This window comes from Stegodyphus dumicola, chromosome X2, assembly GCF_044657685.1.
Source record: "Stegodyphus dumicola isolate Sdum_Otavi_A_Nest chromosome X2, ASM4465768v1".
In the NCBI taxonomy this organism is placed as follows: Eukaryota; Metazoa; Arthropoda; class Arachnida; order Araneae; family Eresidae; genus Stegodyphus; species Stegodyphus dumicola.
The window spans coordinates 796,491-822,004 of NC_140781.1; the positions used below are offsets into that span (position 1 = coordinate 796,491).

At 30.8% G+C, this 25,514-nt stretch overlaps 1 long non-coding RNA gene across 2 annotated transcripts in view; it reads left to right on the forward strand.

The window, feature by feature from the left end:
• LOC146992667 (uncharacterized) overlaps positions 1 to 11,934 on the forward strand; it is a 264,717-nt gene extending 252,783 nt beyond the window's left edge. Inside the window, exon 3 of one of the 2 annotated variants that reach the window (XR_015039064.1) lies at positions 2,721 to 3,042. This is a non-coding gene — a long non-coding RNA (uncharacterized LOC146992667). Of the gene's footprint in view, positions 1 to 2,720; positions 3,043 to 11,614 lie in introns of those variants that run through there. The other variant, XR_015039063.1, reaches the window with a different exon arrangement.
• The last annotated feature ends 13,580 nt before the right edge of the window (positions 11,935 to 25,514 follow it).

Sequence of the window (25,514 nt, forward strand, 5' to 3'; positions counted from 1 at the left end):
GACTAGTCATTAACAGTACTTGTGTAAAAACAGATTAAAGTATATGAATTCCCTGTTTTAGAAAGGAATTTCTTTATGACAGTATGAAGTGTGTATCATGGCTGGAATAGCGAGGTGTTGCGTCTTCAGGGAAACAAAATTTGTTATTCTGTAATTTTTACTGAAAATGTGTGTTTAAATTTTGTTACCTAGATAACCTATTTTTAACTCTTTCTATATAAAAATGAAACCAAATACAGACGAAGAAATAAAATTGCATTCCTTTCCTTGGTGCAGTTATTCACAACTTTAACTTATTGGGAGCCAATATTAAGTTTATAGAATTTTGGCTAGCTGTAATTATATATTGCAATTTTAATATTTCAGTTGTTAGTGCATTACACAAAGTATAAAAATGTGTGGTATAAAATGTTAAAGAAAAGGTATACTCTTTGTATTATTTACAAAAAATTCAGCAAGATGAAAATTAAATACAGGGAAAACATATTTTAATGTGAAATTTAACACTGCATTTCTTCTGCGAGTTATTTTCCCTCTCTAGTACATGCGATGTTATGGCTAAATCCATGCAGTCGTTCGGATGTTTGTTTGTTATCCTGTATCTGAACATTGATTTTTAGCAAGTTCATTTTTGAAAATCCTCTTTCACCTTTTTACGTAAATCGAAAGCAGGAATTTATCTTTTTAAAAGTTTAACAGTTCATGATTTTTCTGATCTAGGACTATTCAAATGGGCTTTTTGTGGTATTCTTGATATTAATTAGGATGAAAATTAGTTATTTCCATTTCTAGATCGGTAGAATTTTTATTTAACATATTTTCAATCTTTTACCATTTTTCTTAAATACTAGTATTATGTAATGGGTTTGAAGTGAAGGAAGTAGTTGGCCTAATTTTAAATACACTCAAAACATCTAATTTGAAAACTAACTTAAGCTCGATGAGACTTTCCAAATGTTTGTTTCAGTTTTCTTATATTTCACACTTTAGTTCTCCAGATTTTCCAAAGTGGCAAAACGTACATTACATTATGGTATATTATGTATATTCATTATATTTGTGTAATATTTTCACAAAATTAATTTTGATTTAAAATGAATTTATAATAGCCTTTAATTCAAAGACTTTGGTTTAGTTCTCTTCCCCCCCTCAAGTTTAAGATTTTAGTTATTATGTCTGTAAGAATGACTAAATCATAGAATCAGGTATGTTCAATAATTTCTTCGTAAGTTTCATTTCTGGATATTTAAAATTCTTCTATGAAACTTTTGTAACAGAAGCTGGGATGGAACCCAGGCAGACAGACAGAATGTCCCTTCCCTGAGTGAAAATTTCTTTCATTTCACTGAAAGTGACATTATACTATTTCATAATAAACCCTCGTAACACTAATAAATGTATATACACTTTTTTATAATGTTTATATAATGCGTGTTTGGTTCTTACAATATTTTGAGGTATTATATTACTAATTCTGTATGTGCATTAAGACAGTTTAATATAGAATACCTGCTTCAAGGCTAAAAGTAAAGTATTTGAATTATGTTTTTCGTTTCGTTTGGTTTCAGATGCAAGATCTATTCTACAATTTACGGAATTTCTCGGTATTGGACATCTCACATAGCTGACAAAATTTCATTCCTGTGTTTAGGTTTTATGTTATAGTACAATAAGTTGAGCATCCCTACATTAGTATATGACTTTGATTCCTTCGAAACAGAAAAAGAGTATCTTAGTTTTCTTGAATTTTTGGTTACAATTTTAGTATGTAGGTAACTGCAATAGCTCTTCCACGAAATTGCATTTAAATTTTTTGCGATATTTCAAAATGCTGTTTAATTCAATGGCATTTGATGTGTTTTGGCTTGCTGTATTAAAGCTGGGCTCGAACACGGGCAACTAGACAATATGTTCTTTCCCTGAGTTAAATATTGCTATAATTTCATTAAAATGACATGGTAATGTTTCAGGATAATTTTTGGTACATTGGACTAAGCTATCTTCTCTCAGGGATAAGAGTACCTAAGTAAAGAACGTAAAATTAGAAGCGGTTCTTACATTAAAATTCTCAATGAAATATTTCTTTTATGGTTTATGACTTTTGTTTCCAAGATGTTCTTCGAAATCTGTGTTTAGAATAGTGTTTTTGAGCTTTTTTTTTTAAAAAAAAATCTTTAAAAGTGTATATGTATAGCTCTTTTAATGTTAATATATTGCGAGTTTGATTCTTACTCTTTTTTGATCTGTTATGTAACTAATTCTGTGTGTGAATTAAGATAGTTTAATGTATAACACCTGCTTCAAAGCTAACAGTAAAGTTTATTTTGTTTATTTGTCATTTAAAATTACCTGCTTATTTTCTTTTGGTGCCGTCTTTCTACCAGGGCTGAAATTATTTACTCTTCTCGAAGGTCATTATCCGTAATAACTGTCTAAATATTTTTCCTTTCATTGTTCATGTTGTACCCATACATTAAAACCCCTTTTGCTAACTGTACTTCTGTCGTATTAGGGAAATCATTTGCTTTTCTATCGACTGCAGTCATGATTTTACTAACAACGTAGCACATTGCTGGAATTTAAAACAAAGAAGCTACTTTTTGAAGTTTTATATATTTAGAAACAATATTAGCTATTTCTCTTTGTGTATAATTATTCTTTAATGTCAAAGTAGTTAAAATCTAATGATTTCTTTTTTTTCCCCCCTTGGCCTCTTCTAGTGTAATTTGTCATCACTTTTGTGCCCTCTTGGATTGCAGAACGTGATATCGTGAAAGAAAAAGAACGGAGAAATAGTGCAGAGCAAAAAGACATCTCTGGCTGGTAATTCTTGTTTTTTGTTAACTTTATTTCCACTAGAAATGCCTGAATGTTATAATTTGTATGTCCTTTTTCACAAGTGGCTTTATATTGGAGTTTTACTAGTTATTTTACGTGAACGCTTCATATTACGTTTTAATGTTTAGGGTAGCATTTATGCATTAATTTCTTAGGTTTTGAATTCCGTATTGAAGTGTCTGAATTGGTGCTTTCTTTATATTGTATAGTAATATTCGAAGTTAGGTCGAACTGTTAATCACACTATAATTATCAGAAGTCTGAGATTTCTTAGAGTTCTGTTGCTTCGTAGTGGTTTCAAACTTACTGTTGTAGTGTAATTTTTTCCCGAGTGGCCTCCTTTTGCATTATGAGGAGGAGGCTAAACATTTTCCTCTCTGTGTGGCCTAATATTTTCCCTGTCCAACAGGGTCTCCTCTTCCCAATAGGTCAGTTTAATTGCACTGCCTGTGTATAAACCAATTTTGTTTCAGATTTTTTTCCGAATTTAGAGTCTCTCCATCAAGTGCTGTTTCTCTTGAAACCATTGAAAGTTAAATGTTCAACAAAAAAGAATTATAAATAAAAATTTAATGAGTACTCGTATAGAAATTTAGTGGAGCCAAATTGTCTTCTGTTAAGGATGCTCCAAATGTGCTTTTTCTTAGTTGTTTTAAGCATATACTTTATTATATTTTTCCCTTAATCTGAACTATTTTGGCATATTGTGAAGTTTTATGAACCAATTTGGGAAGATCTATTTAAAATTTATTCCACAAATAAAAATTCATTTTGAAATCAAATCAGATATGTTTTATTATTATCGAAGTAAAATTCTGCAGATTGACTTTCAACTTTGTTTTGCAAAGCACTCTGAAAGTTTCTTTCGGACTTCTTTCCGTTCTCTTGGCAAATGCATGACAGAATTATTTTTTGAAAAAGCTGATGTCCTTCGCTTATAAGAATGACTGATGCAACTGTATGCGTGTCGCTGTAAAGAGCACATGTTTCCCAGTAGCTGTTTTAAAGTGTCCTGTTTTTTTCTTTAATTGGGTCATTCTCCGCTATAAGATCAGACGTTGATTTTGTGTTATTTAACAATTCCTTCATCTTATCTTCAGTTAAAAGCTCTTCTTCGTAATGAGCACTTTTTTTATCAAGGGGTTTTATAAGATTCCAATTCTTCTTTTGTAATTTTCTGATTCATTGTTTAACTTCTCTGTCTTCCATGTGTGAAAATTCTACGGCATCGTTTGCTTTTGAGATTTGTAAGATTTTTTGGACTTCATTTTCAGTCGATGGAAATTGTTTAAAGTAGCAGATAAATTCTTTCCATTGTTGATGATTGAATGCTGCAGCACGTATGAATGAAATTCTAGCAGTGGACAAATTAAATGGGATCCTTTAAAGTACTGCTGTACGCGAAATCACGCTTTACGAGTTTGCGCTCAGCAAGTACCTGCTGTATTAAAAATGATAGACTAGGAAACATGACTTGAAGAATCGTATGAGTTATGTGGAATGCAGATTGGGAGTTTAGTCGTGATAGGTAAACAGTCTATACAGATGACCGGAAATAATAAAAATTTAGATGGGAATTACTATAAAGTATTTTACTCCTGGACCATGGACTAGTCATTAACAGTACTTGTGTAAAAACAGATTAAAGTATATGAATTCCCTGTTTTAGAAAGGAATTTCTTTATGACAGTATGAAGTGTGTATCATGGCTGGAATAGCGAGGTGTTGCGTCTTCAGGGAAACAAAATTTGTTATTCTGTAATTTTTACTGAAAATGTGTGTTTAAATTTTGTTACCTAGATAACCTATTTTTAACTCTTTCTATATAAAAATGAAACCAAATACAGACGAAGAAATAAAATTGCATTCCTTTCCTTGGTGCAGTTATTCACAACTTTAACTTATTGGGAGCCAATATTAAGTTTATAGAATTTTGGCTAGCTGTAATTATATATTGCAATTTTAATATTTCAGTTGTTAGTGCATTACACAAAGTATAAAAATGTGTGGTATAAAATGTTAAAGAAAAGGTATACTCTTTGTATTATTTACAAAAAATTCAGCAAGATGAAAATTAAATACAGGGAAAACATATTTTAATGTGAAATTTAACACTGCATTTCTTCTGCGAGTTATTTTCCCTCTCTAGTACATGCGATGTTATGGCTAAATCCATGCAGTCGTTCGGATGTTTGTTTGTTATCCTGTATCTGAACATTGATTTTTAGCAAGTTCATTTTTGAAAATCCTCTTTCACCTTTTTACGTAAATCGAAAGCAGGAATTTATCTTTTTAAAAGTTTAACAGTTCATGATTTTTCTGATCTAGGACTATTCAAATGGGCTTTTTGTGGTATTCTTGATATTAATTAGGATGAAAATTAGTTATTTCCATTTCTAGATCGGTAGAATTTTTATTTAACATATTTTCAATCTTTTACCATTTTTCTTAAATACTAGTATTATGTAATGGGTTTGAAGTGAAGGAAGTAGTTGGCCTAATTTTAAATACACTCAAAACATCTAATTTGAAAACTAACTTAAGCTCGATGAGACTTTCCAAATGTTTGTTTCAGTTTTCTTATATTTCACACTTTAGTTCTCCAGATTTTCCAAAGTGGCAAAACGTACATTACATTATGGTATATTATGTATATTCCTTATATTTGTGTAATATTTTCACAAAATTAATTTTGATTTAAAATGAATTTATAATAGCCTTTAATTCAAAGACTTTGGTTTAGTTCTCTTCCCCCCCTCAAGTTTAAGATTTTAGTTATTATGTCTGTAAGAATGACTAAATCATAGAATCAGGTATGTTCAATAATTTCTTCGTAAGTTTCATTTCTGGATATTTAAAATTCTTCTATGAAACTTTTGTAACAGAAGCTGGGATGGAACCCAGGCAGACAGACAGAATGTCCCTTCCCTGAGTGAAAATTTCTTTCATTTCACTGAAAGTGACATTATACTATTTCATAATAAACCCTCGTAACACTAATAAATGTATATACACTTTTTTATAATGTTTATATAATGCGTGTTTGGTTCTTACAATATTTTGAGGTATTATATTACTAATTCTGTATGTGCATTAAGACAGTTTAATATAGAATACCTGCTTCAAGGCTAAAAGTAAAGTATTTGAATTATGTTTTTCGTTTCGTTTGGTTTCAGATGCAAGATCTATTCTACAATTTACGGAATTTCTCGGTATTGGACATCTCACATAGCTGACAAAATTTCATTCCTGTGTTTAGGTTTTATGTTATAGTACAATAAGTTGAGCATCCCTACATTAGTATATGACTTTGATTCCTTCGAAACAGAAAAAGAGTATCTTAGTTTTCTTGAATTTTTGGTTACAATTTTAGTATGTAGGTAACTGCAATAGCTCTTCCACGAAATTGCATTTAAATTTTTTGCGATATTTCAAAATGCTGTTTAATTCAATGGCATTTGATGTGTTTTGGCTTGCTGTATTAAAGCTGGGCTCGAACACGGGCAACTAGACAATATGTTCTTTCCCTGAGTTAAATATTGCTATAATTTCATTAAAATGACATGGTAATGTTTCAGGATAATTTTTGGTACATTGGACTAAGCTATCTTCTCTCAGGGATAAGAGTACCTAAGTAAAGAACGTAAAATTAGAAGCGGTTCTTACATTAAAATTCTCAATGAAATATTTCTTTTATGGTTTATGACTTTTGTTTCCAAGATGTTCTTCGAAATCTGTGTTTAGAATAGTGTTTTTGAGCTTTTTTTTTTTAAAAAAAAATCTTTAAAAGTGTATATGTATAGCTCTTTTAATGTTAATATATTGCGAGTTTGATTCTTACTCTTTTTTGATCTGTTATGTAACTAATTCTGTGTGTGAATTAAGATAGTTTAATGTATAACACCTGCTTCAAAGCTAACAGTAAAGTTTATTTTGTTTATTTGTCATTTAAAATTACCTGCTTATTTTCTTTTGGTGCCGTCTTTCTACCAGGGCTGAAATTATTTACTCTTCTCGAAGGTCATTATCCGTAATAACTGTCTAAATATTTTTCCTTTCATTGTTCATGTTGTACCCATACATTAAAACCCCTTTTGCTAACTGTACTTCTGTCGTATTAGGGAAATCATTTGCTTTTCTATCGACTGCAGTCATGATTTTACTAACAACGTAGCACATTGCTGGAATTTAAAACAAAGAAGCTACTTTTTGAAGTTTTATATATTTAGAAACAATATTAGCTATTTCTCTTTGTGTATAATTATTCTTTAATGTCAAAGTAGTTAAAATCTAATGATTTCTTTTTTTTCCCCCCTTGGCCTCTTCTAGTGTAATTTGTCATCACTTTTGTGCCCTCTTGGATTGCAGAACGTGATATCGTGAAAGAAAAAGAACGGAGAAATAGTGCAGAGCAAAAAGACATCTCTGGCTGGTAATTCTTGTTTTTTGTTAACTTTATTTCCACTAGAAATGCCTGAATGTTATAATTTGTATGTCCTTTTTCACAAGTGGCTTTATATTGGAGTTTTACTAGTTATTTTACGTGAACGCTTCATATTACGTTTTAATGTTTAGGGTAGCATTTATGCATTAATTTCTTAGGTTTTGAATTCCGTATTGAAGTGTCTGAATTGGTGCTTTCTTTATATTGTATAGTAATATTCGAAGTTAGGTCGAACTGTTAATCACACTATAATTATCAGAAGTCTGAGATTTCTTAGAGTTCTGTTGCTTCGTAGTGGTTTCAAACTTACTGTTGTAGTGTAATTTTTTCCCGAGTGGCCTCCTTTTGCATTATGAGGAGGAGGCTAAACATTTTCCTCTCTGTGTGGCCTAATATTTTCCCTGTCCAACAGGGTCTCCTCTTCCCAATAGGTCAGTTTAATTGCACTGCCTGTGTATAAACCAATTTTGTTTCAGATTTTTTTCCGAATTTAGAGTCTCTCCATCAAGTGCTGTTTCTCTTGAAACCATTGAAAGTTAAATGTTCAACAAAAAAGAATTATAAATAAAAATTTAATGAGTACTCGTATAGAAATTTAGTGGAGCCAAATTGTCTTCTGTTAAGGATGCTCCAAATGTGCTTTTTCTTAGTTGTTTTAAGCATATACTTTATTATATTTTTCCCTTAATCTGAACTATTTTGGCATATTGTGAAGTTTTATGAACCAATTTGGGAAGATCTATTTAAAATTTATTCCACAAATAAAAATTCATTTTGAAATCAAATCAGATATGTTTTATTATTATCGAAGTAAAATTCTGCAGATTGACTTTCAACTTTGTTTTGCAAAGCACTCTGAAAGTTTCTTTCGGACTTCTTTCCGTTCTCTTGGCAAATGCATGACAGAATTATTTTTTGAAAAAGCTGATGTCCTTCGCTTATAAGAATGACTGATGCAACTGTATGCGTGTCGCTGTAAAGAGCACATGTTTCCCAGTAGCTGTTTTAAAGTGTCCTGTTTTTTTCTTTAATTGGGTCATTCTCCGCTATAAGATCAGACGTTGATTTTGTGTTATTTAACAATTCCTTCATCTTATCTTCAGTTAAAAGCTCTTCTTCGTAATGAGCACTTTTTTTATCAAGGGGTTTTATAAGATTCCAATTCTTCTTTTGTAATTTTCTGATTCATTGTTTAACTTCTCTGTCTTCCATGTGTGAAAATTCTACGGCATCGTTTGCTTTTGAGATTTGTAAGATTTTTTGGACTTCATTTTCAGTCGATGGAAATTGTTTAAAGTAGCAGATAAATTCTTTCCATTGTTGATGATTGAATGCTGCAGCACGTATGAATGAAATTCTAGCAGTGGACAAATTAAATGGGATCCTTTAAAGTACTGCTGTACGCGAAATCACGCTTTACGAGTTTGCGCTCAGCAAGTACCTGCTGTATTAAAAATGATAGACTAGGAAACATGACTTGAAGAATCGTATGAGTTATGTGGAATGCAGATTGGGAGTTTAGTCGTGATAGGTAAACAGTCTATACAGATGACCGGAAATAATAAAAATTTAGATGGGAATTACTATAAAGTATTTTACTCCTGGACCATGGACTAGTCATTAACAGTACTTGTGTAAAAACAGATTAAAGTATATGAATTCCCTGTTTTAGAAAGGAATTTCTTTATGACAGTATGAAGTGTGTATCATGGCTGGAATAGCGAGGTGTTGCGTCTTCAGGGAAACAAAATTTGTTATTCTGTAATTTTTACTGAAAATGTGTGTTTAAATTTTGTTACCTAGATAACCTATTTTTAACTCTTTCTATATAAAAATGAAACCAAATACAGACGAAGAAATAAAATTGCATTCCTTTCCTTGGTGCAGTTATTCACAACTTTAACTTATTGGGAGCCAATATTAAGTTTATAGAATTTTGGCTAGCTGTAATTATATATTGCAATTTTAATATTTCAGTTGTTAGTGCATTACACAAAGTATAAAAATGTGTGGTATAAAATGTTAAAGAAAAGGTATACTCTTTGTATTATTTACAAAAAATTCAGCAAGATGAAAATTAAATACAGGGAAAACATATTTTAATGTGAAATTTAACACTGCATTTCTTCTGCGAGTTATTTTCCCTCTCTAGTACATGCGATGTTATGGCTAAATCCATGCAGTCGTTCGGATGTTTGTTTGTTATCCTGTATCTGAACATTGATTTTTAGCAAGTTCATTTTTGAAAATCCTCTTTCACCTTTTTACGTAAATCGAAAGCAGGAATTTATCTTTTTAAAAGTTTAACAGTTCATGATTTTTCTGATCTAGGACTATTCAAATGGGCTTTTTGTGGTATTCTTGATATTAATTAGGATGAAAATTAGTTATTTCCATTTCTAGATCGGTAGAATTTTTATTTAACATATTTTCAATCTTTTACCATTTTTCTTAAATACTAGTATTATGTAATGGGTTTGAAGTGAAGGAAGTAGTTGGCCTAATTTTAAATACACTCAAAACATCTAATTTGAAAACTAACTTAAGCTCGATGAGACTTTCCAAATGTTTGTTTCAGTTTTCTTATATTTCACACTTTAGTTCTCCAGATTTTCCAAAGTGGCAAAACGTACATTACATTATGGTATATTATGTATATTCCTTATATTTGTGTAATATTTTCACAAAATTAATTTTGATTTAAAATGAATTTATAATAGCCTTTAATTCAAAGACTTTGGTTTAGTTCTCTTCCCCCCCTCAAGTTTAAGATTTTAGTTATTATGTCTGTAAGAATGACTAAATCATAGAATCAGGTATGTTCAATAATTTCTTCGTAAGTTTCATTTCTGGATATTTAAAATTCTTCTATGAAACTTTTGTAACAGAAGCTGGGATGGAACCCAGGCAGACAGACAGAATGTCCCTTCCCTGAGTGAAAATTTCTTTCATTTCACTGAAAGTGACATTATACTATTTCATAATAAACCCTCGTAACACTAATAAATGTATATACACTTTTTTATAATGTTTATATAATGCGTGTTTGGTTCTTACAATATTTTGAGGTATTATATTACTAATTCTGTATGTGCATTAAGACAGTTTAATATAGAATACCTGCTTCAAGGCTAAAAGTAAAGTATTTGAATTATGTTTTTCGTTTCGTTTGGTTTCAGATGCAAGATCTATTCTACAATTTACGGAATTTCTCGGTATTGGACATCTCACATAGCTGACAAAATTTCATTCCTGTGTTTAGGTTTTATGTTATAGTACAATAAGTTGAGCATCCCTACATTAGTATATGACTTTGATTCCTTCGAAACAGAAAAAGAGTATCTTAGTTTTCTTGAATTTTTGGTTACAATTTTAGTATGTAGGTAACTGCAATAGCTCTTCCACGAAATTGCATTTAAATTTTTTGCGATATTTCAAAATGCTGTTTAATTCAATGGCATTTGATGTGTTTTGGCTTGCTGTATTAAAGCTGGGCTCGAACACGGGCAACTAGACAATATGTTCTTTCCCTGAGTTAAATATTGCTATAATTTCATTAAAATGACATGGTAATGTTTCAGGATAATTTTTGGTACATTGGACTAAGCTATCTTCTCTCAGGGATAAGAGTACCTAAGTAAAGAACGTAAAATTAGAAGCGGTTCTTACATTAAAATTCTCAATGAAATATTTCTTTTATGGTTTATGACTTTTGTTTCCAAGATGTTCTTCGAAATCTGTGTTTAGAATAGTGTTTTTGAGCTTTTTTTTTTTAAAAAAAAATCTTTAAAAGTGTATATGTATAGCTCTTTTAATGTTAATATATTGCGAGTTTGATTCTTACTCTTTTTTGATCTGTTATGTAACTAATTCTGTGTGTGAATTAAGATAGTTTAATGTATAACACCTGCTTCAAAGCTAACAGTAAAGTTTATTTTGTTTATTTGTCATTTAAAATTACCTGCTTATTTTCTTTTGGTGCCGTCTTTCTACCAGGGCTGAAATTATTTACTCTTCTCGAAGGTCATTATCCGTAATAACTGTCTAAATATTTTTCCTTTCATTGTTCATGTTGTACCCATACATTAAAACCCCTTTTGCTAACTGTACTTCTGTCGTATTAGGGAAATCATTTGCTTTTCTATCGACTGCAGTCATGATTTTACTAACAACGTAGCACATTGCTGGAATTTAAAACAAAGAAGCTACTTTTTGAAGTTTTATATATTTAGAAACAATATTAGCTATTTCTCTTTGTGTATAATTATTCTTTAATGTCAAAGTAGTTAAAATCTAATGATTTCTTTTTTTTTCCCCCTTGGCCTCTTCTAGTGTAATTTGTCATCACTTTTGTGCCCTCTTGGATTGCAGAACATGATATCGTGAAAGAAAAAGAACGGAGAAATAGTGCAGAGCAAAAAGACATCTCTGGCTGGTAATTCTTGTTTTTTGTTAACTTTATTTCCACTAGAAATGCCTGAATGTTATAATTTGTATGTCCTTTTTCACAAGTGGCTTTATATTGGAGTTTTACTAGTTATTTTACGTGAACGCTTCATATTACGTTTTAATGTTTAGGGTAGCATTTATGCATTAATTTCTTAGGTTTTGAATTCCGTATTGAAGTGTCTGAATTGGTGCTTTCTTTATATTGTATAGTAATATTCGAAGTTAGGTCGAACTGTTAATCACACTATAATTATCAGAAGTCTGAGATTTCTTAGAGTTCTGTTGCTTCGTAGTGGTTTCAAACTTACTGTTGTAGTGTAATTTTTTCCCGAGTGGCCTCCTTTTGCATTATGAGGAGGAGGCTAAACATTTTCCTCTCTGTGTGGCCTAATATTTTCCCTGTCCAACAGGGTCTCCTCTTCCCAATAGGTCAGTTTAATTGCACTGCCTGTGTATAAACCAATTTTGTTTCAGATTTTTTTCCGAATTTAGAGTCTCTCCATCAAGTGCTGTTTCTCTTGAAACCATTGAAAGTTAAATGTTCAACAAAAAAGAATTATAAATAAAAATTTAATGAGTACTCGTATAGAAATTTAGTGGAGCCAAATTGTCTTCTGTTAAGGATGCTCCAATTGTGCTTTTTCTTAGTTGTTTTAAGCATATACTTTATTATATTTTTCCCTTAATCTGAACTATTTTGGCATATTGTGAAGTTTTATGAACCAATTTGGGAAGATCTATTTAAAATTTATTCCACAAATAAAAATTCATTTTGAAATCAAATCAGATATGTTTTATTATTATCGAAGTAAAATTCTGCAGATTGACTTTCAACTTTGTTTTGCAAAGCACTCTGAAAGTTTCTTTCGGACTTCTTTCCGTTCTCTTGGCAAATGCATGACAGAATTATTTTTTGAAAAAGCTGATGTCCTTCGCTTATAAGAATGACTGATGCAACTGTATGCGTGTCGCTGTAAAGAGCACATGTTTCCCAGTAGCTGTTTTAAAGTGTCCTGTTTTTTTCTTTAATTGGGTCATTCTCCGCTATAAGATCAGACGTTGATTTTGTGTTATTTAACAATTCCTTCATCTTATCTTCAGTTAAAAGCTCTTCTTCGTAATGAGCACTTTTTTTATCAAGGGGTTTTATAAGATTCCAATTCTTCTTTTGTAATTTTCTGATTCATTGTTTAACTTCTCTGTCTTCCATGTGTGAAAATTCTACGGCATCGTTTGCTTTTGAGATTTGTAAGATTTTTTGGACTTCATTTTCAGTCGATGGAAATTGTTTAAAGTAGCAGATAAATTCTTTCCATTGTTGATGATTGAATGCTGCAGCACGTATGAATGAAATTCTAGCAGTGGACAAATTAAATGGGATCCTTTAAAGTACTGCTGTACGCGAAATCACGCTTTACGAGTTTGCGCTCAGCAAGTACCTGCTGTATTAAAAATGATAGACTAGGAAACATGACTTGAAGAATCGTATGAGTTATGTGGAATGCAGATTGGGAGTTTAGTCGTGATAGGTAAACAGTCTATACAGATGACCGGAAATAATAAAAATTTAGATGGGAATTACTATAAAGTATTTTACTCCTGGACCATGGACTAGTCATTAACAGTACTTGTGTAAAAACAGATTAAAGTATATGAATTCCCTGTTTTAGAAAGGAATTTCTTTATGACAGTATGAAGTGTGTATCATGGCTGGAATAGCGAGGTGTTGCGTCTTCAGGGAAACAAAATTTGTTATTCTGTAATTTTTACTGAAAATGTGTGTTTAAATTTTGTTACCTAGATAACCTATTTTTAACTCTTTCTATATAAAAATGAAACCAAATACAGACGAAGAAATAAAATTGCATTCCTTTCCTTGGTGCAGTTATTCACAACTTTAACTTATTGGGAGCCAATATTAAGTTTATAGAATTTTGGCTAGCTGTAATTATATATTGCAATTTTAATATTTCAGTTGTTAGTGCATTACACAAAGTATAAAAATGTGTGGTATAAAATGTTAAAGAAAAGGTATACTCTTTGTATTATTTACAAAAAATTCAGCAAGATGAAAATTAAATACAGGGAAAACATATTTTAATGTGAAATTTAACACTGCATTTCTTCTGCGAGTTATTTTCCCTCTCTAGTACATGCGATGTTATGGCTAAATCCATGCAGTCGTTCGGATGTTTGTTTGTTATCCTGTATCTGAACATTGATTTTTAGCAAGTTCATTTTTGAAAATCCTCTTTCACCTTTTTACGTAAATCGAAAGCAGGAATTTATCTTTTTAAAAGTTTAACAGTTCATGATTTTTCTGATCTAGGACTATTCAAATGGGCTTTTTGTGGTATTCTTGATATTAATTAGGATGAAAATTAGTTATTTCCATTTCTAGATCGGTAGAATTTTTATTTAACATATTTTCAATCTTTTACCATTTTTCTTAAATACTAGTATTATGTAATGGGTTTGAAGTGAAGGAAGTAGTTGGCCTAATTTTAAATACACTCAAAACATCTAATTTGAAAACTAACTTAAGCTCGATGAGACTTTCCAAATGTTTGTTTCAGTTTTCTTATATTTCACACTTTAGTTCTCCAGATTTTCCAAAGTGGCAAAACGTACATTACATTATGGTATATTATGTATATTCCTTATATTTGTGTAATATTTTCACAAAATTAATTTTGATTTAAAATGAATTTATAATAGCCTTTAATTCAAAGACTTTGGTTTAGTTCTCTTCCCCCCCTCAAGTTTAAGATTTTAGTTATTATGTCTGTAAGAATGACTAAATCATAGAATCAGGTATGTTCAATAATTTCTTCGTAAGTTTCATTTCTGGATATTTAAAATTCTTCTATGAAACTTTTGTAACAGAAGCTGGGATGGAACCCAGGCAGACAGACAGAATGTCCCTTCCCTGAGTGAAAATTTCTTTCATTTCACTGAAAGTGACATTATACTATTTCATAATAAACCCTCGTAACACTAATAAATGTATATACACTTTTTTATAATGTTTATATAATGCGTGTTTGGTTCTTACAATATTTTGAGGTATTATATTACTAATTCTGTATGTGCATTAAGACAGTTTAATATAGAATACCTGCTTCAAGGCTAAAAGTAAAGTATTTGAATTATGTTTTTCGTTTCGTTTGGTTTCAGATGCAAGATCTATTCTACAATTTACGGAATTTCTCGGTATTGGACATCTCACATAGCTGACAAAATTTCATTCCTGTGTTTAGGTTTTATGTTATAGTACAATAAGTTGAGCATCCCTACATTAGTATATGACTTTGATTCCTTCGAAACAGAAAAAGAGTATCTTAGTTTTCTTGAATTTTTGGTTACAATTTTAGTATGTAGGTAACTGCAATAGCTCTTCCACGAAATTGCATTTAAATTTTTTGCGATATTTCAAAATGCTGTTTAATTCAATGGCATTTGATGTGTTTTGGCTTGCTGTATTAAAGCTGGGCTCGAACACGGGCAACTAGACAATATGTTCTTTCCCTGAGTTAAATATTGCTATAATTTCATTAAAATGACATGGTAATGTTTCAGGATAATTTTTGGTACATTGGACTAAGCTATCTTCTCTCAGGGATAAGAGTACCTAAGTAAAGAACGTAAAATTAGAAGCGGTTCTTACATTAAAATTCTCAATGAAATATTTCTTTTATGGTTTATGACTTTTGTTTCCAAGATGTTCTTCGAAATCTGTGTTTAGAATAGTGTTTTTGAGCTTTTTTTTTTTAAAAAAAAATCTTTAAAAGTGTATATGTATAGCTCTTTTAATGTTAATATATTGCGAGTTTGATTCTTACTCTTTTTTGATCTGTTATGTAACTAATTCTGTGTGTGAATTAAGATAGTTTAATGTATAACACCTGCTTCAAAGCTAACAGTAAAGTTTATTTTGTTTATTTGTCATTTAAAATTACCTGCTTATTTTCTTTTGGTGCCGTCTTTCTACCAGGGCTGAAATTATTTACTCTTCTCGAAGGTCATTATCCGTAATAACTGTCTAAATATTTTTCCTTTCATTGTTCATGTTGTACCCATACATTAAAACCCCTTTTGCTAACTGTACTTCTGTCGTATTAGGGAAATCATTTGCTTTTCTATCGACTGCAGTCATGATTTTACTAACAACGTAGCACATTGCTGGAATTTAAAACAAAGAAGCTACTTTTTGAAGTTTTATATATTTAGAAACAATATTAGCTATTTCTCTTTGTGTATAATTATTCTTTAATGTCAAAGTAGTTAAAATCTAATGATTTCTTTTTTTTTCCCCCTTGGCCTCTTCTAGTGTAATTTGTCATCACTTTTGTGCCCTCTTGGATTGCAGAACATGATATCGTGAAAGAAAAAGAACGGAGAAATAGTGCAGAGCAAAAAGACATCTCTGGCTGGTAATTCTTGTTTTTTGTTAACTTTATTTCCACTAGAAATGCCTGAATGTTATAATTTGTATGTCCTTTTTCACAAGTGGCTTTATATTGGAGTTTTACTAGTTATTTTACGTGAACGCTTCATATTACGTTTTAATGTTTAGGGTAGCATTTATGCATTAATTTCTTAGGTTTTGAATTCCGTATTGAAGTGTCTGAATTGGTGCTTTCTTTATATTGTATAGTAATATTCGAAGTTAGGTCGAACTGTTAATCACACTATAATTATCAGAAGTCTGAGATTTCTTAGAGTTCTGTTGCTTCGTAGTGGTTTCAAACTTACTGTTGTAGTGTAATTTTTTCCCGAGTGGCCTCCTTTTGCATTATGAGGAGGAGGCTAAACATTTTCCTCTCTGTGTGGCCTAATATTTTCCCTGTCCAACAGGGTCTCCTCTTCCCAATAGGTCAGTTTAATTGCACTGCCTGTGTATAAACCAATTTTGTTTCAGATTTTTTTCCGAATTTAGAGTCTCTCCATCAAGTGCTGTTTCTCTTGAAACCATTGAAAGTTAAATGTTCAACAAAAAAGAATTATAAATAAAAATTTAATGAGTACTCGTATAGAAATTTAGTGGAGCCAAATTGTCTTCTGTTAAGGATGCTCCAATTGTGCTTTTTCTTAGTTGTTTTAAGCATATACTTTATTATATTTTTCCCTTAATCTGAACTATTTTGGCATATTGTGAAGTTTTATGAACCAATTTGGGAAGATCTATTTAAAATTTATTCCACAAATAAAAATTCATTTTGAAATCAAATCAGATATGTTTTATTATTATCGAAGTAAAATTCTGCAGATTGACTTTCAACTTTGTTTTGCAAAGCACTCTGAAAGTTTCTTTCGGACTTCTTTCCGTTCTCTTGGCAAATGCATGACAGAATTATTTTTTGAAAAAGCTGATGTCCTTCGCTTATAAGAATGACTGATGCAACTGTATGCGTGTCGCTGTAAAGAGCACATGTTTCCCAGTAGCTGTTTTAAAGTGTCCTGTTTTTTTCTTTAATTGGGTCATTCTCCGCTATAAGATCAGACGTTGATTTTGTGTTATTTAACAATTCCTTCATCTTATCTTCAGTTAAAAGCTCTTCTTCGTAATGAGCACTTTTTTTATCAAGGGGTTTTATAAGATTCCAATTCTTCTTTTGTAATTTTCTGATTCATTGTTTAACTTCTCTGTCTTCCATGTGTGAAAATTCTACGGCATCGTTTGCTTTTGAGATTTGTAAGATTTTTTGGACTTCATTTTCAGTCGATGGAAATTGTTTAAAGTAGCAGATAAATTCTTTCCATTGTTGATGATTGAATGCTGCAGCACGTATGAATGAAATTCTAGCAGTGGACAAATTAAATGGGATCCTTTAAAGTACTGCTGTACACGAAATCACGCTTTACGAGTTTGCGCTCAGCAAGTACCTGCTGTATTAAAAATGATAGACTAGGAAACATGACTTGAAGAATCGTATGAGTTATGTGGAATGCAGATTGGGAGTTTAGTCGTGATAGGTAAACAGTCTATACAGATGACCGGAAATAATAAAAATTTAGATGGGAATTACTATAAAGTATTTTACTCCTGGACCATGGACTAGTCATTAACAGTACTTGTGTAAAAACAGATTAAAGTATATGAATTCCCTGTTTTAGAAAGGAATTTCTTTATGACAGTATGAAGTGTGTATCATGGCTGGAATAGCGAGGTGTTGCGTCTTCAGGGAAACAAAATTTGTTATTCTGTAATTTTTACTGAAAATGTGTGTTTAAATTTTGTTACCTAGATAACCTATTTTTAACTCTTTCTATATAAAAATGAAACCAAATACAGACGAAGAAATAAAATTGCATTCCTTTCCTTGGTGCAGTTATTCACAACTTTAACTTATTGGGAGCCAATATTAAGTTTATAGAATTTTGGCTAGCTGCAATTTTAATATTTCAGTTGTTAGTGCATTACACAAAGTATAAAAATGTGTGGTATAAAATGTTAAAGAAAAGGTATACTCTTTGTATTATTTACAAAAAATTCAGCAAGATGAAAATTAAATACAGGGAAAACATATTTTAATGTGAAATTTAACACTGCATTTCTTCTGCGAGTTATTTTCCCTCTCTAGTACATGCGATGTTATGGCTAAATCCATGCAGTCGTTCGGATGTTTGTTTGTTATCCTGTATCTGAACATTGATTTTTAGCAAGTTCATTTTTGAAAATCCTCTTTCACCTTTTTACGTAAATTGAAAGCAGGAATTTATCTTTTTAAAAGTTTAACAGTTCATGATTTTTCTGATCTAGGACTATTCAAATGGGCTTTTTGTGGTATTCTTGATATTAATTAGGATGAAAATTAGTTATTTCCATTTCTAGATCGGTAGAATTTTTATTTAACATATTTTCAATCTTTTACCATTTTTCTTAAATACTAGTATTATGTAATGGGTTTGAAGTGAAGGAAGTAGTTGGCCTAATTTTAAATACACTCAAAACATCTAATTTGAAAACTAACTTAAGCTCGATGAGACTTTCCAAATGTTTGTTTCAGTTTTCTTATATTTCACACTTTAGTTCTCCAGATTTTCCAAAGTGGCAAAACGTACATTACATTATGGTATATTATGTATATTCATTATATTTGTGTAATATTTTCACAAAATTAATTTTGATTTAAAATGAATTTATAATAGCCTTTAATTCAAAGACTTTGGTTTAGTTCTCTTCCCCCCCTCAAGTTTAAGATTTTAGTTATTATGTCTGTAAGAATGACTAAATCATAGAATCAGGTATGTTCAATAATTTCTTCGTAAGTTTCATTTCTGGATATTTAAAATTCTTCTATGAAACTTTTGTAACAGAAGCTGGGATGGAACCCAGGCAGACAGACAGAATGTCCCTTCCCTGAGTGAAAATTTCTTTCATTTCACTGAAAGTGACATTATACTATTTCATAATAAACCCTCGTAACACTAATAAATGTATATACACTTTTTTATAATGTTTATATAATGCGTGTTTGGTTCTTACAATATTTTGAGGTATTATATTACTAATTCTGTATGTGCATTAAGACAGTTTAATATAGAATACCTGCTTCAAGGCTAAAAGTAAAGTATTTGAATTATGTTTTTCGTTTCGTTTGGTTTCAGATGCAAGATCTATTCTACAATTTACGGAATTTCTCGGTATTGGACATCTCACATAGCTGACAAAATTTCATTCCTGTGTTTAGGTTTTATGTTATAGTACAATAAGTTGAGCATCCCTACATTAGTATATGACTTTGATTCCTTCGAAACAGAAAAAGAGTATCTTAGTTTTCTTGAATTTTTGGTTACAATTTTAGTATGTAGGTAACTGCAATAGCTCTTCCACGAAATTGCATTTAAATTTTTTGCGATATTTCAAAATGCTGTTTAATTCAATGGCATTTGATGTGTTTTGGCTTGCTGTATTAAAGCTGGGCTCGAACACGGGCAACTAGACAATATGTTCTTTCCCTGAGTTAAATATTGCTATAATTTCATTAAAATGACATGGTAATGTTTCAGGATAATTTTTGGTACATTGGACTAAGCTATCTTCTCTCAGGGATAAGAGTACCTAAGTAAAGAACGTAAAATTAGAAGCGGTTCTTACATTAAAATTCTCAATGAAATATTTCTTTTATGGTTTATGACTTTTGTTTCCAAGATGTTCTTCGAAATCTGTGTTTAGAATAGTGTTTTTGAGCTTTTTTTTTTTAAAAAAAAATCTTTAAAAGTGTATATGTATAGCTCTTTTAATGTTAATATATTGCGAGTTTGATTCTTACTCTTTTTTGATCTGTTATGTAACTAATTCTGTGTGTGAATTAAGATAGTTTAATGTATAACACCTGCTTCAAAGCTAACAGTAAAGTTTATTTTGTTTATTTGTCATTTAAAATTACCTGCTTATTTTCTTTTGGTGCCGTCTTTCTACCAGGGCTGAAATTATTTACTCTTCTCGAAGGTCATTATCCGTAATAACTGTCTAAATATTTTTCCTTTCATTGTTCATGTTGTACCCATACATTAAAACCCCTTTTGCTAACTGTACTTCTGTCGTATTAGGGAAATCATTTGCTTTTCTATCGACTGCAGTCATGATTTTACTAACAACGTAGCACATTGCTGGAATTTAAAACAAAGAAGCTACTTTTTGAAGTTTTATATATTTAGAAACAATATTAGCTATTTCTCTTTGTGTATAATTATTCTTTAATGTCAAAGTAGTTAAAATCTAATGATTTCTTTTTTTTTCCCCCTTGGCCTCTTCTAGTGTAATTTGTCATCACTTTTGTGCCCTCTTGGATTGCAGAACATGATATCGTGAAAGAAAAAGAACGGAGAAATAGTGCAGAGCAAAAAGACATCTCTGGCTGGTAATTCTTGTTTTTTGTTAACTTTATTTCCACTAGAAATGCCTGAATGTTATAATTTGTATGTCCTTTTTCACAAGTGGCTTTATATTGGAGTTTTACTAGTTATTTTACGTGAACGCTTCATATTACGTTTTAATGTTTAGGGTAGCATTTATGCATTAATTTCTTAGGTTTTGAATTCTGTATTGAAGTGTCTGAATTGGTGCTTTCTTTATATTGTATAGTAATATTCGAAGTTAGGTTGAACTGTTAATCACACTATAATTATCAGAAGTCTGAGATTTCTTAGAGTTCTGTTGCTTCGTAGTGGTTTCAAACTTACTGTTGTAGTGTAATTTTTTCCCGAGTGGCCTCGTTTTGCATTATGAGGAGGAGGCTAAACATTTTCCTCTCTGTGTGGCCTAATATTTTCCCTGTCCAACAGGGTCTCCTCTTCCCAATAGGTCAGTTTAATTGCACTGCCTGTGTATAAACCAATTTTGTTTCAGATTTTTTTCCGAATTTAGAGTCTCTCCATCAAGTGCTGTTTCTCTTGAAACCATTGAAAGTTAAATGTTCAACAAAAAAGAATTATAAATAAAAATTTAATGAGTACTCGTATAGAAATTTAGTGGAGCCAAATTGTCTTCTGTTAAGGATGCTCCAAATGTGCTTTTTCTTAGTTGTTTTAAGCATATACTTTATTATATTTTTCCCTTAATCTGAACTATTTTGGCATATTGTGAAGTTTTATGAACCAATTTGGGAAGATCTATTTAAAATTTATTCCACAAATAAAAATTCATTTTGAAATCAAATCAGATATGTTTTATTATTATCGAAGTAAAATTCTGCAGATTGACTTTCAACTTTGTTTTGCAAAGCACTCTGAAAGTTTCTTTCGGACTTCTTTCCGTTCTCTTGGCAAATGCATGACAGAATTATTTTTTGAAAAAGCTGATGTCCTTCGCTTATAAGAATGACTGATGCAACTGTATGCGTGTCGCTGTAAAGAGCACATGTTTCCCAGTAGCTGTTTTAAAGTGTCCTGTTTTTTTCTTTAATTGGGTCATTCTACGCTATAAGATCAGACGTTGATTTTGTGTTATTTAACAATTCCTTCATCTTATCTTCAGTTAAAAGCTCTTCTTCGTAATGAGCACTTTTTTTATCAAGGGGTTTTATAAGATTCCAATTCTTCTTTTGTAATTTTCTGATTCATTGTTTAACTTCTCTGTCTTCCATGTGTGAAAATTCTACGGCATCGTTTGCTTTTGAGATTTGTAAGATTTTTTGGACTTCATTTTCAGTCGATGGAAATTGTTTAAAGTAGCAGATAAATTCTTTCCATTGTTGATGATTGAATGCTGCAGCACGTATGAATGAAATTCTAGCAGTGGACAAATTAAATGGGATCCTTTAAAGTACTGCTGTACGCGAAATCACGCTTTACGAGTTTGCGCTCAGCAAGTACCTGCTGTATTAAAAATGATAGACTAGGAAACATGACTTGAAGAATCGTATGAGTTATGTGGAATGCAGATTGGGAGTTTAGTCGTGATAGGTAAACAGTCTATACAGATGACCGGAAATAATAAAAATTTAGATGGGAATTACTATAAAGTATTTTACTCCTGGACCATGGACTAGTCATTAACAGTACTTGTGTAAAAACAGATTAAAGTATATGAATTCCCTGTTTTAGAAAGGAATTTCTTTATGACAGTATGAAGTGTGTATCATGGCTGGAATAGCGAGGTGTTGCGTCTTCAGGGAAACAAAATTTGTTATTCTGTAATTTTTACTGAAAATGTGTGTTTAAATTTTGTTACCTAGATAACCTATTTTTAACTCTTTCTATATAAAAATGAAACCAAATACAGACGAAGAAATAAAATTGCATTCCTTTCCTTGGTGCAGTTATTCACAACTTTAACTTATTGGGAGCCAATATTAAGTTTATAGAATTTTGGCTAGCTGTAATTATATATTGCAATTTTAATATTTCAGTTGTTAGTGCATTACACAAAGTATAAAAATGTGTGGTATAAAATGTTAAAGAAAAGGTATACTCTTTGTATTATTTACAAAAAATTCAGCAAGATGAAAATTAAATACAGGGAAAACATATTTTAATGTGAAATTTAACACTGCATTTCTTCTGCGAGTTATTTTCCCTCTCTAGTACATGCGATGTTATGGCTAAATCCATGCAGTCGTTCGGATGTTTGTTTGTTATCCTGTATCTGAACATTGATTTTTAGCAAGTTCATTTTTGAAAATCCTCTTTCACCTTTTTACGTAAATCGAAAGCAGGAATTTATCTTTTTAAAAGTTTAACAGTTCATGATTTTTCTGATCTAGGACTATTCAAATGGGCTTTTTGTGGTATTCTTGATATTAATTAGGATGAAAATTAGTTATTTCCATTTCTAGATCGGTAGAATTTTTATTTAACATATTTTCAATCTTTTACCATTTTTCTTAAATACTAGTATTATGTAATGGGTTTGAAGTGAAGGAAGTAGTTGGCCTAATTTTAAATACACTCAAAACATCTAATTTGAAAACTAACTTAAGCTCGATGAGACTTTCCAAATGTTTGTTTCAGTTTTCTTATATTTCACACTTTAGTTCTCCAGATTTTCCAAAGTGGCAAAACGTACATTACATTATGGTATATTATGTATATTCCTTATATTTGTGTAATATTTTCACAAAATTAATTTTGATTTAAAATGAATTTATAATAGCCTTTAATTCAAAGACTTTGGTTTAGTTCTCTTCCCCCCCTCAAGTTTAAGATTTTAGTTATTATGTCTGTAAGAATGACTAAATCATAGAATCAGGTATGTTCAATAATTTCTTCGTAAGTTTCATTTCTGGATATTTAAAATTCTTCTATGAAACTTTTGTAACAGAAGCTGGGATGGAACCCAGGCAGACAGACAGAATGTCCCTTCCCTGAGTGAAAATTTCTTTCATTTCACTGAAAGTGACATTATACTATTTCATAATAAACCCTCGTAACACTAATAAATGTATATACACTTTTTTATAATGTTTATATAATGCGTGTTTGGTTCTTACAATATTTTGAGGTATTATATTACTAATTCTGTATGTGCATTAAGACAGTTTAATATAGAATACCTGCTTCAAGGCTAAAAGTAAAGTATTTGAATTATGTTTTTCGTTTCGTTTGGTTTCAGATGCAAGATCTATTCTACAATTTACGGAATTTCTCGGTATTGGACATCTCACATAGCTGACAAAATTTCATTCCTGTGTTTAGGTTTTATGTTATAGTACAATAAGTTGAGCATCCCTACATTAGTATATGACTTTGATTCCTTCGAAACAGAAAAAGAGTATCTTAGTTTTCTTGAATTTTTGGTTACAATTTTAGTATGTAGGTAACTGCAATAGCTCTTCCACGAAATTGCATTTAAATTTTTTGCGATATTTCAAAATGCTGTTTAATTCAATGGCATTTGATGTGTTTTGGCTTGCTGTATTAAAGCTGGGCTCGAACACGGGCAACTAGACAATATGTTCTTTCCCTGAGTTAAATATTGCTATAATTTCATTAAAATGACATGGTAATGTTTCAGGATAATTTTTGGTACATTGGACTAAGCTATCTTCTCTCAGGGATAAGAGTACCTAAGTAAAGAACGTAAAATTAGAAGCGGTTCTTACATTAAAATTCTCAATGAAATATTTCTTTTATGGTTTATGACTTTTGTTTCCAAGATGTTCTTCGAAATCTGTGTTTAGAATAGTGTTTTTGAGCTTTTTTTTTTTAAAAAAAAATCTTTAAAAGTGTATATGTATAGCTCTTTTAATGTTAATATATTGCGAGTTTGATTCTTACTCTTTTTTGATCTGTTATGTAACTAATTCTGTGTGTGAATTAAGATAGTTTAATGTATAACACCTGCTTCAAAGCTAACAGTAAAGTTTATTTTGTTTATTTGTCATTTAAAATTACCTGCTTATTTTCTTTTGGTGCCGTCTTTCTACCAGGGCTGAAATTATTTACTCTTCTCGAAGGTCATTATCCGTAATAACTGTCTAAATATTTTTCCTTTCATTGTTCATGTTGTACCCATACATTAAAACCCCTTTTGCTAACTGTACTTCTGTCGTATTAGGGAAATCATTTGCTTTTCTATCGACTGCAGTCATGATTTTACTAACAACGTAGCACATTGCTGGAATTTAAAACAAAGAAGCTACTTTTTGAAGTTTTATATATTTAGAAACAATATTAGCTATTTCTCTTTGTGTATAATTATTCTTTAATGTCAAAGTAGTTAAAATCTAATGATTTCTTTTTTTTTCCCCCTTGGCCTCTTCTAGTGTAATTTGTCATCACTTTTGTGCCCTCTTGGATTGCAGAACATGATATCGTGAAAGAAAAAGAACGGAGAAATAGTGCAGAGCAAAAAGACATCTCTGGCTGGTAATTCTTGTTTTTTGTTAACTTTATTTCCACTAGAAATGCCTGAATGTTATAATTTGTATGTCCTTTTTCACAAGTGGCTTTATATTGGAGTTTTACTAGTTATTTTACGTGAACGCTTCATATTACGTTTTAATGTTTAGGGTAGCATTTATGCATTAATTTCTTAGGTTTTGAATTCCGTATTGAAGTGTCTGAATTGGTGCTTTCTTTATATTGTATAGTAATATTCGAAGTTAGGTTGAACTGTTAATCACACTATAATTATCAGAAGTCTGAGATTTCTTAGAGTTCTGTTGCTTCGTAGTGGTTTCAAACTTACTGTTGTAGTGTAATTTTTTCCCGAGTGGCCTCGTTTTGCATTATGAGGAGGAGGCTAAACATTTTCCTCTCTGTGTGGCCTAATATTTTCCCTGTCCAACAGGGTCTCCTCTTCCCAATAGGTCAGTTTAATTGCACTGCCTGTGTA